At 45.4% G+C, this 17,159-nt stretch overlaps 1 pseudogene; it reads right to left on the bottom strand.

Moving 5' to 3' along the window:
• Positions 1-13,516, bottom strand: part of LOC124000066 — a 45,693-nt pseudogene extending 32,177 nt beyond the window's left edge.
• Between the last annotated feature and the right edge of the window lie 3,643 nt (positions 13,517-17,159).

Here is a 17,159-nt window from a genome sequence, read left to right as displayed (position 1 = left end):
CCACGGTTAAACCAAGCTGACTTATTCTGACTGCTAGACTACACCAGTCGACTTCTGCAAGCTGTTCTGCTGTTCTTCTTTGCCTCAGGGCTTAAGGTCAGGTTCCAAACCTGTCCACAGTCATTGGTGCAGGACCTGTTAACAACACTAGGAGCCATAATCACACTGTTGGTCAAAAGTAGTGCACTACAGATCTGCTATCTTAATTTAATCACACTGTTTCAAAATTTACAGATCTGCTATCTTAATTTAATCACACTGTTGGTCAAAAGTAGTGCACTACAGATCTGCTATCTTAATTTAATCACTCTGTTGGTCAAAAGTAGTGCAAAGATCTGCTATCTTAATTTAATCACTCTGTTGGTCAAAAGTAGTGTACTACAGATCTGCTATCTTAATTTAATCACACTGTTGTTGCAGATCATTTTCCTGCACAGGAAAAGGAAACGCTCATTTTTGCAGGAAATGCTAATTTTTGTGAATTCAATTTTTAAAAAGGCTTCTAACGTCCACTTTAACATTTCAGACCTGATTTTCCCTACATAAATGTCCATTAATTATAATCCACATAATAATTGACATTGCAGCAGGATTATTTTCCTGCTGTGAGAAGCAGGTTCAAATTAAGGTACGGCATCTGTACATACAGTATGAAATAGGGTGCCATTTGGGACCAACCCCTGTTGTGCTCACCATGCAGCTGGAGTAGCCGATACCGGCCAACCTGTTGTGCTCACCATGCGCCTGGAGTAGCCGATACCGGCCAACCTGTTGTGCTCACCATGCGGCTGGAGTAGCCGATACCGGCCAACCTGTTGTGCTCACCATGCGGCTGGAGTAGCCGATACCGGCCAACCTGTTGTGCTCACCATGCGGCTGGAGTAGCCGATACCGGCCAACCTGTTGTGCTCACCATGCGGCTGGAGTAGCCGATACCGGCCAACCTGTTGTTCTCACCATGCAGCTGGAGTAGCCGATACCGGCCAACCTGTTGTGCTCACCATGCAGCTGGAGTAGCCGATACCGGCCAACCTGTTGTGCTCACCATGCGGCTGGAGTAGCCGATACCGGCCAACCTGTTGTGCTCACCATGCAGCTGGAGTAGCCGATACCGGCCAGCTTGGGGGAGATGTGCTTCCACACACCGATGCTGCCTGACGGATACACTGGCCCGCAGCCAGCTCCATGAAGAACAGGGGAACCCCCACCACCACCAACAGCATGACATAGAGAACCATGAATGCGCCTGCCAGGAGAAGAGAGAGGGAGAGGAGGCAGAGAGTTAAAGGGGAAATCTGCAGTTCTCTGTTTAGGTAAACAGCTGAGGGATGGGGTTGGAGAAATGTAACCACTCTCAGATTCAAAGACAGAGCTATGATGCAAGGATTGACAATCCATAAGATTTAAACATATATAGTTTACAATTGCATTGTTTACAAACAAAGGAACAAAACAAGCTTATTTCTTGAGTTTTGGAATTAGACAGTTGAACTAAGGTCATGAGGCATTTTAAAGTTATTGATAAGGGAATGTATATGTTTAGAGTAATAATAAGAGAATCTGAATGACATTAAGAGTAATGACTAAAGTATTTCACCCTAATAGTTACAGAAGCTTAGACAATGTGTTTAGACATAATTCTAGAATATTGTGAGTCAGTGGGAACATTGTGTTTGTGTGTGATAAATAGGAACTTGACAACACACATGTTTTGGTACTGTGAGACCAAGGACAGGAGATAACGTTCCTCCACCCAGGGAGGAACAGATGCGCTTGTAGACTTGTAGGTGCTTGTAGGAGTTATATAAAAGGCTATGCGCATTATATGATTTGAGACTTGGCCTAATTATTATTAAATCCAAGGTCTTAGAAACCTCGGGAATTAGTCAAAGCTTTAATAATGGTTGGTTATTATCATTGGGATTGAAAATTCTCGTGACAGTTATATTTTTCAAGATTCAATGGCTATATACAGTAGGGAGAACAAGTATTTGATCCACTGCCGATTTTGCAGGTTTTCCTACTTACAAAGCATGTAGAGGTCTGTAATTTGTATCATAGGTACACTTCAACTGTGAGAGACGGAATCTAAAACAAAAATCCAGAAAATCACATTGTATGATTTTTAAGTAATTAATTACTACGGGACTCCCAATCACTGCAGTATGTGATACAGCCCAGGATCGAACCATGGTCTGTAGTGACGCCTCTAGCCTGTTGCGCCACTCAAGAGAAAGAGACTGAATGGGGTTAGAGAGATAACAGATGGAAAAACAAGAGTCAGGGGAGGGAGAGATAAAACAATGGAATAAAGTAGAGAGGGAAAAAGCGAGAGAGAGAGAGAGTGAATGGGGTTAGACAGAGAACAGATGGAAAAACACGAGTGAGGGAGACAGGGGAGGGAGAGATAAAACAATGGAATAAAGTAGAGAGGGAAAAAGTGAGAGAGAGAGAGAGATGAATGGGGTTAGACAGAGAACAGATGGAAAAACACGAGTGAAGGAGACAGGGGAGGGAGAGATAAAACAATGGAATAAAGTAGAGAGGGAAAAAGCGAGAGAGAGAGAGAGAGAGAGAGTGAATGGGGTTAGACAGAGAACAGATGGAAAAACACGAGTGAAGGAGACAGGGGAGGGAGAGATAAAACAATGGAATAAAGTAGAGAGTAAGAGCGAGAGAGAGGGAGGAGGGGACGAGTTAGAGAGAAATAAACCTACTTCTTCAAAAAGTATCTGAAAGTGATGGTTCTAGTCCCCCAGCATAAAGTATGTGAAAGTGATGGTTCTAGTCCCCCAGCATAAAGTATCTGAAAGTGATGGGTCTAGTCCCACAGCATAAAGTCTGAAAGTGATGGTTCTAGTCCCACAGCATAAAGTCTGAAAGTGATGGTTCTAGTCCCACAGCATTAAGTATGTGAAAGTGATGGTTCTAGTCCCCCAGCATAAAGTATCTGAAAGTGATGGTTCTAGTCCCCAGCATAAAGTATGTGAAAGTGATGGTTCTAGTCCCCCAGCATAAAGTATCTGAAAGTGATGGGTCTAGTCCCACAGCATAAAGTCTGAAAGTGATGGTTCTAGTCCCACAGCATAAAGTCTGAAAGTGATGGTTCTAGTCCCACAGCATTAAGTCTGAAAGTGATGGTTATAGTCCCACAGCATGAAGTCTGATAATGATGGTTCTAGTCCCACAGCATCAATTCTGATAGTGATGGTTCTAATCCCACAGCATCAAGTCTGAAAGTGATTGGTTCTAGTCCCACAGCATAAAGTCTGAAAGTGATTAGTTCTAGTCCCACAAGCATAAAGTCTGAAAGTGATGGTTCTAGTCCCACAGCATAAAGTCTGAAAGTGATGGCTCTAGTCCCACATAATAAGGACTGAAAGTGCTGGTTGTAATAATAATTAGTGATAAAACGTTTGTTGATTAATTTATTGTGTATTGTGTATCTAGTGGTTAGAGCGTTGGGCTAGTAACCGAAAGGTTGCTGGATCGAATCCCGAGCTGACAAGGTAAAACTCTGTTGTTCTGCCCCTGAGCGTGTAAGTTTTTTTTTGTATTTTATTAGGATCCCCATTAGCTGTTGCAAAAGCAGCAACTATTCTTCCTGAGGTCCACACAAAACATGAAACATAATACAGAATGACATAATACAGAACATTAATAGATAAGAACAGCTCAAGGACAGAACTACATACATTTTTTAAAAGGAAGACGTAGCCTACATATCAATGCATAGACACACACACACTATCTAGGTCAAACAGGAGAGAGACGTTGTGCCGTGAGGTTTTGCTTTATCTGTTTTTTAAACCAGGTTTGATGTTTATTTGATCAATATAAGATGGAAGTTCCATGCAGTAAGGGCTCTATATATTACTGTAGGCTTTCTTGAATATGGGGACTGTGAAAAGACCCCTGGTGGCATGTCTGGTGGGATAAGTGTGTGTGTCAGAGCTGTGTGTAAGATGACTATGCAAACAATTTGGGATGTTGACTATGCAAACAATGTTTGTTATAAAAAGAAGAAATGATGCAGTCAGTCTCTCCTGGTGGTCCTGTAGCTCAGTTGGTAGAGCATGGCGCTTGTAACGCCAGGGTAGTGGGTTCGATCCCCGGGACCACCCATTCGTAGAATGTATGCACACATGACTGTAAGTCGCTTTGGATAAAAGCGTCTACTAAATGGCATATATTATTATTATTATTATTATTATTATTATTATTATTATTATATTATTATATTATTATATATTATTATTATTATTATTAGATTATTATTATTATTATATTATTATTATTATTATCTTAGCCAAGAGAGACTGGCATGCATAGCATTTATATCAGCCCTCTAATTACAATTACAATTACAATTAAATGTGTCGCTCTGTGCTGGGTCCGCTGTAGCTTAACTAGGTTTTTCCTTGCAGCACTGGACCAAATTACTGGACAATAATCAAGATTAGACAAAACTATAGCCTGCAGAACTTGCTTTTTGGAGTGTGGTGTCAAAAAAGCAGAGCATCTCTTTATTACGACTAGACCTCTCTCCATCTTTACAACCATTGAATCTATATGTTTTGACCATGACAGTTTACAATCTAAGGTAACGCCAAGTAATTTAGTATCCTTAACTTGTTCAACAGCCACACCATTCATTACCAGATTCAGCTGAGGTCTAGCACTTAAGGAATGGTTTGTACCATATACAATGCTCTTAGTTTTAGAGATGTTCAGGACCAGAACAAACAGACAACAACTCTTTATTAAGGATTTCAGTGAATTCATTAGCTGTGGTTGCTGATGCATATATGGTTGAATCATCAGCATACATGGACACACGTGCCCTGCTTAATGTCAATGGCAGGTCATTGGTAAAAATAGAAACGTGTAGAGGGCCCAGAGAGCTGCCCTGCGGTATACCACACTTTCCATGTTGGACATTAGAGAAGCTTCCATTAAAGAAAACCCATTGAATTCTATTAGATAGATAGCTCTGAATCCACGATATGGCAGAGGTTGAAAAGCCATAAATAACACATACGTTTTTTCAACAACAGGTTATGGTCAATAATATCAAAGGCTGCACTGAAATCTACAGCTGCCACAATATTATTATTATCAATTTCTTTCAACCAATCATCATTCATTTGTGTCAGTGCAGTACATGTTGAGTGCCCTTCTCTATAAGCATGCTGAAAGTCTGTTGTTAATTTGTTTACAGAGAAATAGCATTGTATTTCATCAAACACAATTTATTTCCATCAGTTTGCTAAGATCTGGCAGCAAGCTTATAGGTCTGCTGTTAGAACCAGTAAAGGCTGCTTTACCACTCTTGGGTAGCGGAATTACTTTGGCTTTAGAGTCAGCTACCATCCTCAGTAGGAGTGGCTATAGAGTCAGCTACCATCCTCAGTAGGAGTGGCTATAGAGTCAGCTACCATCCTCAGTAGGAGTGGCTATAGAGTCAGCTACCATCCTCAGTAGGAGTGGCTATAGAGTCAGCTACCATCCTCAGTAGGAGTGGCTATAGAGTCAGCTACCATCCTCAGTAGGAGTGGCTATAGTCAGCTACCATCCTCAGTAGGAGTGGCTATAGAGTCAGCTACCATCCTCAGTAGGAGTGGCTATAGAGTCAGCTACCATCCTCAGTAGGAGTGGCTATAGTCAGCTACCATCCTCAGTAGGAGTGGCTATAGTCAGCTACCATCCTCAGTAGGAGTGGCTATAGAGTCAGCTACCATCCTCAGTAGGAGTGGCTATAGAGTCAGCTACCATCCTCAGTAGGAGTGGCTATAGTCAGCTACCATCCTCAGTAGGAGTGGCTATAGAGTCAGCTACCATCCTCAGTAGGAGTGGCTATAGAGTCAGCTACCATCCTCAGTAGGAGTGGCTATAGAGTCAGCTACCATCCTCAGTAGGAGTGGCTATAGAGTCAGCTACCATCCTCAGTAGGAGTGGCTATAGAGTCAGCTACCATCCTCAGTAGGAGTGGCTATAGAGTCAGCTACCATCCTCAGTAGGAGTGGCTATAGAGTCAGCTACCATCCTCAGTAGGAGTGGCTATAGAGTCAGCTACCATCCTCAGTAGGAGTGGCTATAGAGTCAGCTACCATCCTCAGTAGGAGTGGCTATAGAGTCAGCTACCATCCTCAGTAGGAGTGGCTATAGTCAGCTACCATCCTCAGTAGGAGTGGCTATAGAGTCAGCTACCATCCTCAGTAGGAGTGGCTATAGAGTCAGCTACCATCCTCAGTAGGAGTGGCTATAGTCAGCTACCATCCTCAGTAGGAGTGGCTATAGTCAGCTACCATCCTCAGTAGGAGTGGCTATAGAGTCAGCTACCATCCTCAGTAGGAGTGGCTATAGAGTCAGCTACCATCCTCAGTAGGAGTGGCTATAGTCAGCTACCATCCTCAGTAGGAGTGGCTATAGAGTCAGCTACCATCCTCAGTAGGAGTGGCTATAGAGTCAGCTACCATCCTCAGTAGGAGTGGCTATAGAGTCAGCTACCATCCTCAGTAGGAGTGGCTATAGAGTCAGCTACCATCCTCAGTAGGAGTGGCTATAGAGTCAGCTACCATCCTCAGTAGGAGTGGCTATAGAGTCAGCTACCATCCTCAGTAGGAGTGGCTATAGAGTCAGCTACCATCCTCAGTAGGAGTGGCTTTAGAGTCAGCTACCATCCTCAGTAGGAGTGGCTATAGAGTCAGCTACCATCCTCAGTAGGAGTGGCTATAGAGTCAGCTACCATCCTCAGTAGGAGTGGCTATAGAGTCAGCTACCATCCTCAGTAGGAGTGGCTATAGAGTCAGCTACCATCCTCAGTAGGAGTGGCTATAGAGTCAGCTACCATCCTCGGTAGGAGTGGCTATAGAGTCAGCTACCATCCTCAGTAGGAGTGGCTTTAGAGTCAGCTACCATCCTCAGTAGGAGTGGCTATAGAGTCAGCTACCATCCTCAGTAGGAGTGGCTATAGTCAGCTACCATCCTCAGTAGGAGTGGATATAGAGTCAGCTACCATCCTCAGTAGGAGTGGCTTTAGAGTCAGCTACCATCCTCAGTAGGAGTGACTATAGAGTCAGCTACCATCCTCAGTAGGAGTGGCTATAGAGTCAGCTACCATCCTCAGTAGGAGTGGCTATAGAGTCAGCTACCAATCTCAGTAGGAGTGGATATAGAGTCAGCTACCATCCTCAGTAGGAGTGGCTTTAGAGTCAGCTACCATCCTCAGTAGGAGTGACTATAGAGTCAGCTACCATCCTCAGTAGGAGTGGCTATAGAGTCAGCTACCATCCTCAGTAGGAGTGGCTATAGAGTCAGCTACCATCCTCAGTAGGAGTGGATATAGAGTCAGCTATCATCCTCAGTAGGAGTGGCTTTAGAGTCAGCTACCATCCTCAGTAGGAGTGACTATAGAGTCAGCTACCATCCTCAGTAGGAGTGGCTATAGAGTCAGCTACCATTCTCAGTAGGAGTGGCTATAGAGTCAGCTACCATCCTCAGTAGGAGTGGCTATAGAGTCAGCTACCATCCTCAGTAGGAGTGGCTATAGAGTCAGCTACCATCCTCAGTAGGAGTGGCTATAGAGTCAGCTACCATCCTCAGTAGGAGTGGCTATAGAGTCAGCTACCATTCTCAGTAGGAGTGGCTATAGAGTCAGCTACCATCCTCAGTAGGAGTGGCTATAGAGTCAGCTACCATCCTCAGTAGGAGTGGCTATAGAGTCAGCTACCATCCTCAGTAGGAGTGGCTATAGTCAGCTACCATCCTCAGTAGGAGTGGCTATAGAGTCAGCTACCATCCTCAGTAGGAGTGGATATAGAGTCAGCTACCATCCTCAGTAGGAGTGGCTATAGAGTCAGATACCATCCTCAGTAGGAGTGGCTTTAGAGTCAGCTACCATCCTCAGTAGGAGTGACTATAGAGTCAGCTACCATCCTCAGTAGGAGTGGCTATAGAGTCAGCTACCATTCTCAGTAGGAGTGGCTATAGAGTCAGCTACCATCCTCAGTAGGAGTGGCTATAGAGTCAGCTACCATCCTCAGTAGGAGTGGCTATAGAGTCAGCTACCATCCTCAGTAGGAGTGGCTATAGAGTCAGCTACCATCCTCAGTAGGAGTGGCTATAGAGTCAGCTACCATTCTCAGTAGGAGTGGCTATAGAGTCAGCTACCATCCTCAGTAGGAGTGGCTATAGAGTCAGCTACCATCCTCAGTAGGAGTGGCTATAGAGTCAGCTACCATCCTCAGTAGGAGTGGCTATAGTCAGCTACCATCCTCAGTAGGAGTGGCTATAGAGTCAGCTACCATCCTCAGTAGGAGTGGATATAGAGTCAGCTACCATCCTCAGTAGGAGTGGCTATAGAGTCAGATACCATCCTCAGTAGGAGTGGCTATAGAGTCAGCTACCATCCTCAGTAGGAGTGGCTATAGAGTCAGCTACCATCCTCAGTAGGAGTGGCTATAGAGTCAGCTACCATCCTCAGTAGGAGTGGCTATAGAGTCAGCTACCATCCTCAGTAGGAGTGGCTATAGAGTCAGCTACCATCCTCAGTAGGAGTGGCTATAGAGTCAGCTACCATCCTCAGTAGGAGTGGCTATAGAGTCAGCTACCATCCTCAGTAGGAGTGGCTATAGAGTCAGCTACCATTCTCAGTAGGAGTGGCTATAGAGTCAGCTACCATCCTCAGTAGGAGTGACTATAGAGTCAGCTACCATCCTCAGTAGGAGTGGCTATAGAGTCAGCTACCATTCTCAGTAGGAGTGGCTATAGAGTCAGCTACCATCCTCAGTAGGAGTGGCTATAGAGTCAGCTACCATCCTCAGTAGGAGTGGCTATAGAGTCAGCTACCATCCTCAGTAGGAGTGGCTATAGAGTCAGCTACCATCCTCAGTAGGAGTGGCTATAGAGTCAGCTACCATCCTCAGTAGGAGTGGCTATAGAGTCAGCTACCATCCTCAGTAGGAGTGGCTATAGAGTCAGCTACCATCCTCAGTAGGAGTGGCTATAGAGTCAGCTACCATCCTCAGTAGGAGTGGCTATAGAGTCAGCTACCATCCTCAGTAGGAGTGGCTATAGAGTCAGCTACCATCCTCAGTAGGAGTGGCTTTAGAGTCAGCTACCATCCTCAGTAGGAGTGGCTATAGAGTCAGCTACCATCCTCAGTAGGAGTGGCTATAGAGTCAGCTACCATCCTCAGTAGGAGTGGCTATAGAGTCAGCTACCATCCTCAGTAGGAGTGGCTATAGAGTCAGCTACCATCCTCAGTAGGAGTGGCTATAGAGTCAGCTACCATCCTCAGTAGGAGTGGCTATAGAGTCAGCTACCATCCTCAGTAGGAGTGGCTTTAGAGTCAGCTACCATCCTCAGTAGGAGTGGCTATAGAGTCAGCTACCATCCTCAGTAGGAGTGGCTATAGTCAGCTACCATCCTCAGTAGGAGTGGATATAGAGTCAGCTACCATCCTCAGTAGGAGTGGCTTTAGAGTCAGCTACCATCCTCAGTAGGAGTGACTATAGAGTCAGCTACCATCCTCAGTAGGAGTGGCTATAGAGTCAGCTACCATCCTCAGTAGGAGTGGCTATAGAGTCAGCTACCATCCTCAGTAGGAGTGGCTATAGAGTCAGATACCATCCTCAGTAGGAGTGGCTTTAGAGTCAGCTACCATCCTCAGTAGGAGTGACTATAGAGTCAGCTACCATCCTCAGTAGGAGTGGCTATAGAGTCAGCTACCATCCTCAGTAGGAGTGGCTATAGAGTCAGCTACCATCCTCAGTAGGAGTGGATATAGAGTCAGCTATCATCCTCAGTAGGAGTGGCTTTAGAGTCAGCTACCATCCTCAGTAGGAGTGACTATAGAGTCAGCTACCATCCTCAGTAGGAGTGGCTATAGAGTCAGCTACCATTCTCAGTAGGAGTGGCTATAGAGTCAGCTACCATCCTCAGTAGGAGTGGCTATAGAGTCAGCTACCATCCTCAGTAGGAGTGGCTATAGAGTCAGCTACCATCCTCAGTAGGAGTGGCTATAGAGTCAGCTACCATCCTCAGTAGGAGTGGCTATAGAGTCAGCTACCATTCTCAGTAGGAGTGGCTATAGAGTCAGCTACCATCCTCAGTAGGAGTGGCTATAGAGTCAGCTACCATCCTCAGTAGGAGTGGCTATAGAGTCAGCTACCATCCTCAGTAGGAGTGGCTATAGTCAGCTACCATCCTCAGTAGGAGTGGCTATAGAGTCAGCTACCATCCTCAGTAGGAGTGGATATAGAGTCAGCTACCATCCTCAGTAGGAGTGGCTATAGAGTCAGATACCATCCTCAGTAGGAGTGGCTTTAGAGTCAGCTACCATCCTCAGTAGGAGTGACTATAGAGTCAGCTACCATCCTCAGTAGGAGTGGCTATAGAGTCAGCTACCATTCTCAGTAGGAGTGGCTATAGAGTCAGCTACCATCCTCAGTAGGAGTGGCTATAGAGTCAGCTACCATCCTCAGTAGGAGTGGCTATAGAGTCAGCTACCATCCTCAGTAGGAGTGGCTATAGAGTCAGCTACCATCCTCAGTAGGAGTGGCTATAGAGTCAGCTACCATTCTCAGTAGGAGTGGCTATAGAGTCAGCTACCATCCTCAGTAGGAGTGGCTATAGAGTCAGCTACCATCCTCAGTAGGAGTGGCTATAGAGTCAGCTACCATCCTCAGTAGGAGTGGCTATAGTCAGCTACCATCCTCAGTAGGAGTGGCTATAGAGTCAGCTACCATCCTCAGTAGGAGTGGATATAGAGTCAGCTACCATCCTCAGTAGGAGTGGCTATAGAGTCAGATACCATCCTCAGTAGGAGTGGCTATAGAGTCAGCTACCATCCTCAGTAGGAGTGGCTATAGAGTCAGCTACCATCCTCAGTAGGAGTGGCTATAGAGTCAGCTACCATCCTCAGTAGGAGTGGCTATAGAGTCAGCTACCATCCTCAGTAGGAGTGGCTATAGAGTCAGCTACCATCCTCAGTAGGAGTGGCTATAGAGTCAGCTACCATCCTCAGTAGGAGTGGCTATAGAGTCAGCTACCATCCTCAGTAGGAGTGGCTATAGAGTCAGCTACCATTCTCAGTAGGAGTGGCTATAGAGTCAGCTACCATCCTCAGTAGGAGTGGATATAGAGTCAGCTACCATCCTCAGTAGGAGTGGCTATAGAGTCAGCTACCATCCTCAGTAGGAGTGGCTATAGTCAGCTACCATCCTCAGTAGGAGTGGCTATAGAGTCAGCTACCATCCTCAGTAGGAGTGGATATAGAGTCAGCTACCATCCTCAGTAGGAGTGGCTATAGAGTCAGATACCATCCTCAGTAGGAGTGGCTATAGAGTCAGCTACCATCCTCAGTAGGAGTGGCTATAGAGTCAGCTACCATCCTCAGTAGGAGTGGCTATAGAGTCAGCTACCATCCTCAGTAGGAGTGGCTATAGAGTCAGCTATCATCCTCAGTAGGAGTGGCTATAGAGTCAGCTACCATCCTCAGTAGGAGTGGCTATAGTCAGCTACCATCCTCAGTAGGAGTGGCTATAGTCAGCTACCATCCTCAGTAGGAGTGGCTATAGAGTCAGCTACCATCCTTAGTAGGAGTGGCTATAGAGTCAGCTACCATCCTCAGTAGGCGTGGCTATAGAGTCAGCTACCATCCTCAGTAGGAGTGGCTATAGAGTCAGCTACCATCCTCAGTAGGAGTGGCTATAGAGTCAGCTACCATCCTCAGTAGGAGTGACTATAGAGTCAGCTACCATCCTCAGTAGGAGTGGCTATAGAGTCAGATACCATCCTCAGTAGGAGTGGCTATAGAGTTAGCTACCATCCTCAGTAGGAGTGGCTATAGAGTTAGCTACCATCCTCAGTAGGAGTGGATATAGAGTCAGCTACCATCCTCAGTAGGGGTGGCTATAGAGTCAGCTACCATCCTCAGTAGGAGTGGCTATAGAGTCAGCTACCATCCTCAGTAGGAGTGGCTATAGAGTCAGCTACCATCCTCAGTAGGAGTGGCTATAGAGTCAGCTACCATCCTCAGTAGGAGTGGCTATAGAGTCAGCTACCATCCTCAGTAGGAGTGGCTATAGAGTCAGCTACCATCCTCAGTAGGAGTGGCTATAGAGTCAGATACCATCCTCAGTAGGAGTGGCTATAGAGTCAGCTACCATCCTCAGTAGGAGTGGCTATAGAGTCAGCTACCATCCTCAGTAGGAGTGGCTATAGAGTCAGCTGCCATCTGCAGTAGGAGTGGATATAGAGTCAGCTACCATCCTCAGTAGGAGTGGCTATAGAGTCAGCTACCATCCTCAGTAGGAGTGGCTATAGTCAGCTACCATCCTCAGTAGGAGTGGCTATAGAGTCAGCTACCATCCTCAGTAGGAGTGGCTATAGAGTCAGCTACCATCCTCAGTAGGAGTGGCTATAGAGTTAGCTACCATCCTCAGTAGGAGTGGCTATAGAGTTAGCTACCATCCTCAGTAGGAGTGGATATAGAGTCAGCTACCATCCTCAGTAGGAGTGACTATAGAGTCAGCTACCATCCTCAGTAGGAGTGGCTATAGAGTCAGCTACCATCCTCAGTAGGAGTGGCTATAGAGTCAGCTACCATCCTCAGTAGGAGTGGATATAGAGTCAGCTACCATCCTCAGTAGGAGTGGCTATAGAGTCAGCTACCATCCTCAGTAGGAGTGGCTATAGAGTCAGCTACCATCCTCAGTAGGAGTGGCTATAGAGTCAGCTACCATCCTCAGTAGGAGTGGATATAGAGTTAGCTACCATCCTCAGTAGGAGTGGCTATAGAGTCAGCTACCATCCTCAGTAGGAGTGGCTATAGAGTCAGCTACCATCCTCAGTAGCTTTCCATCTAAGTTGTCAATGCCAGGAGGTTTGTCATTATTGATCGATAACAATAATTTTCCCACCTCTCCCGCACTAACTTTACAAAATTCAAACTAAGTTAACCAACTGTTCCCTGGGCAACAAAGACGTGGATGTCACATTTCAGTTGAATGCATTCAGTTGTACAACTGACTAGGGAACCTCCCTTTCCCACTTTATTTGTGTATTTATGTCAAATATGTCAAATAATTCAGGAATAGCTGCTAAAAGGGTTCTTCGGCTGTCCACATAGAAGAACCCTTTGAAGAACCCTTGTCTCCTATAGGGACAGCCAAAGAACCCTTGTCTCCTATAGGGACAGCCAAAGAACCCTTTTGGAACCCTTTTTTCTAAGAGTGCATGTAAAGTTGCCTTATGGAATTTGAAATATACAATTCTCTCCCTCTCCCTCTCTCTCTCTCTCTCTCTCTCTCTCTCTCTCTCTCTCTCTCTCTCTCTCTCTCTCTCTCTCTCTCTCTCTCTCCCTCTCTCTCTCCCTCTCACTCTCCCTCTCTGCCCCTGTCCTATAGGGCCCACAGGGTGAGACTCACCTCCTCCGTTCTGATGGCAGAGGTAGGGGAACCTCCATACGTTCCCCAAGCCCACGCTGAAGCCCACCTGAGCCAGTACATACTGCAGCTTAATGTCCCACGCCGGGCGGTCGTCTGCATCCCCAGACGACGCCACGCCCGGAGGTCCCCTGCAATCCCAAGTCCAGGAGCTCCGCCTCCGACCGACTCTCTCCCATCCTAGTGCCCTCCTCATCGCTAGGCAATGGAGGCTTCTCCATCTAGAGAAAGGAAATGAAGAACAGGTGTCCCAATAGAGATAGGTGTGTGTGTGTTTGTGTGTGTTTGTGTTTTGGGCTTGTGTGTGGTTGTGTGTGTGTGTGTGTGTGTGTGTGTGTGTGTGTGTGTGTGTGTGTGTGTGTGTGTGTGTGTGTGTGTGTGTGTGTGTGTGTGTGTGTGTGTGTGTGAGTGTGTTTTGTGTGTGTGTGTGTGTGTGTGTGTGAGTGAGTTTGTGTGTGTGTGTGTGTGTGTGTGTGTGTGTGTGTGTGTGTGTGTGTGTGTGTGTGTGTGTGTGTGTGTGTGTGTGTGTGTGTGAGTGTGTTTGTGTGTGTGTGTGTGAGTGAGTGAGTTTTGTGTGTGTGTGTGTGTGAGTGAGCTCTTTTGTGTGTGTGTGTGTGAGTGAGCATGTGTGTGTGTGTGTGTGTGTGTGTGTGTGTGTGTGTGTGTGTGTGTGTGTGTGTGTGTGTGTTGTGTGTGTGTGTGTGTGTGTGTGTGTGTGTGTGTGTGTGAGTGTGTTTGTGTGTGTGTGTGAGTGTGTTTGTGTGTGTGTGTGAGTGTGTGTGTGTTCCAGGAGTGAGTGAGTGAGTGAGTGAGTGAGTGAGTGAGTGAGTGAGTGAGTGAGTGAGTGAGTGAGTGAGTGAGTGAGTGAGTGAGTGAGTGTGTGTGTGTGTGTGTGTGTGTGTGTGTGTGTGTGTGTGTGTGTGTGTGTGTGTGTGTGTGTGTGTGTGTGTGTGTGTGTGTGTGTGTGTGTGTGTGTGTGTGTGTGTGTGTGTGTAGCCTAGATATGTTCCAGGAGTCCTGTGGCTGTCAGTGGTATCAGAGGTACTGAGTGAGTGAGTGAGTGAGTGAGTGAGTGAGTGAGTGAGTGAGTGTGTGTGTGTGTGTGTGTGTGTGTGTGTGTGTGTGTGTGTGTGTGTGTGTGTGTGTGTGTGTGTGTGAGTGTGTTTGTGTGTGTGTGTGAGTGTGTTTGGTGTGTGTGTGTGAGTGAGTTTGTAGTGTGTGTGTGAGTGAGCATGTGTGTGTGTGTGTGTGTGTGTGTGTGTGTGTGTGTGTGTGTGTGTGTGTGTGTGTGTGTGTGTGTGTGTGTGTGTGTGTGTGTGTGTGTGTGTGTGTGTGTGTGTGTGTGTGTGTGTGTGTGTGTGTGCTACATTGATTTCTTTTTACATTTGACATTTGAGTCATTGAGCAGACACTTATCCAGAGTGACTAACATTATATATTATGTTAGCTGTTTGGGACAACCACATATCACAGTTGTAAAGAATCTATGAGCAAAGTCAGTGGTAGTAAGACCAGACTACTGCAGGTGTTAGAGCAGGAAAGGCAAGGGGTGCTCTTCACAGGCCTGCTAGATATGTCTCACATTATATACAATAAACAGTCAATAGACAATAAACGTGGGGCTTAATATACAGGTTCTGATAGTGAGTGGGTGTCAATAGACTATAAACATGGGGCTTAATGTACAGGTTCTGATAGTGAGTGGGTGTCAATAGACTGTAAACATGGGGCTTAATGTACAGGTTCTGATAGTGAGTGGGTGTCAATAGACTATAAACATGGGGCTTAATGTACAGGTTCTGATAGTGAGTGGGTGTCAATAGACTATAAACATGGGGCTTAATGTACAGGTTCTGATAGTGAGTGGGTGTCAATAGACTATAAACATGGGGCTTAATGTACAGGTTCTGATAGTGAGTGGGTGTCAATAGACTGTAAACATGGGGCTTAATGTACAGGTTCTGATAGTGAGTGGGTGTCAATAGACTATAAACATGGGGCTTAATGTACAGGTTCTGATAGTGAGTGGGTGTCAATAGACTATAAACATGGGGCTTAATGTACAGGTTCTGATAGTGAGTGGGTGTCAATAGACTATAAACATGGGGCTTAATGTACAGGTTCTGATAGTGAGTGGGTGTCAATAGACTGTAAACATGGGGCTTAATGTACAGGTTCTGATAGTGAGTGGGTGTCAATAGACTATAAACATGGGGCTTAATGTACAGGTTCTGATAGTGAGTGGGTGTCAATAGACTATAAACATGGGGCTTAATGTACAGGTTCTGATAGTGAGTGGGTGTCAATAGACTATAAACATGGGGCTTAATGTACAGGTTCTGATAGTGGGGGGTTGTCAATAGACTATAAACATGGGGCTTAATGTACAGGTTCTGATAGTGAGTGGGTGTCAATAGACTATAAACATGGGGCTTAATGTACAGGGTCTGATAGTGAGGGGTGTCAATAGACTATAAACATGGGGCTTAATGTACAGGGTCTGATAGTGAGGGGGTGTCAATAGACTATAAACATGGGGCTTAATGTACAGGTTCTGATAGTGGGGGGGTGTCAATAGACTATAAACATGGGGCTTAATGTACAGGTTCTGATAGTGAGGGGGTGTCAATAGACTATAAACATGGGGCTTAACCTCTTGCTCCTACCTGGCACGCAGGGGTCCCATCTAGAGCTCTGGAAATGCAAATGCGCTACGCTAAATACTAATAGTATTAGTTAAAACTCAAACGTTCATTAAAATACACATGCAGGGTATTGAATTAAAGCTACACTCGTAGTGAATCCAGGCAACAAGTCAGATTTTTAAAATGCTTTTCAGGTGTCTCCGGAAGCATGAGAAGCTATTATCTGATAGCATGTAACACCCCAAAAGACCCGCAGGGGACGTAAACAAAATAATTAGCATATTCGGCGCTACACAAACCGCACAATAAAATATAAAACATTCATTACCTTTGACCATCTTCTTTGTTGGCACTCCTAAATGTCCCATAATCACTATTGGGTATTTTTTTCAATTAAATCGGTCCATATATAGCCTAGATATCGTTCTATGTAGACTGTGTGATAAACGGAAAAAAATAGCGTTTCATAACGTAACGTCATTTTTTTAAATTCAAAAAGTCGACGATAAACTTTCACAAAACACTTCGAAATACTTTTGTAATGCAACTTTAGGTATTAGTACACGTTAATAAGCGATACAATTCATCAGGAGACGATGTAAATTCTATAGGTGTCCGTCTCGAAAAAAAGTCTGATGAGAGCACGACCAAAACATCCGGTCGGAGACCGGAGGGAATCGGTTCCCTTGATTCGGTTTGACCAAGAATTAAAGCCGAATCAAACGACAAGACTCTAGACATCGTGTGGAAGCTTTAGGCACTGCAACCTCGGCCTCATGTAATTCGGTTCACTTTGAACAATTCCTGGAAGTAGCGCAAGGATATTTATTTCCATTTTCAGTGATCAGATTTTCCTGCACTTTTCGATGAAACGCACGTTCTGTTATAGTCACAGCCGTGATTTAACCAGTTTTATAAACGTCTGAGTGTTCTCTATCCACACATACTAATCATATGCATATACTATATTCCTGGCCTGAGTAGCAGGGCGCTGAAATGTTGCGCGATTTTTACAGAATGTTCGAAAAAGTAGAGGGTCGACTTAAGAGGTTAATGTACAGGT

This window comes from Oncorhynchus gorbuscha, linkage group LG16 (assembly GCF_021184085.1).
Source record: "Oncorhynchus gorbuscha isolate QuinsamMale2020 ecotype Even-year linkage group LG16, OgorEven_v1.0, whole genome shotgun sequence".
NCBI lineage: Eukaryota > Metazoa > Chordata > Actinopteri > Salmoniformes > Salmonidae > Oncorhynchus > Oncorhynchus gorbuscha.
Note: the sequence above shows the minus strand (reverse complement) of the source record. Positions and strands in the feature narration are given on the sequence as shown.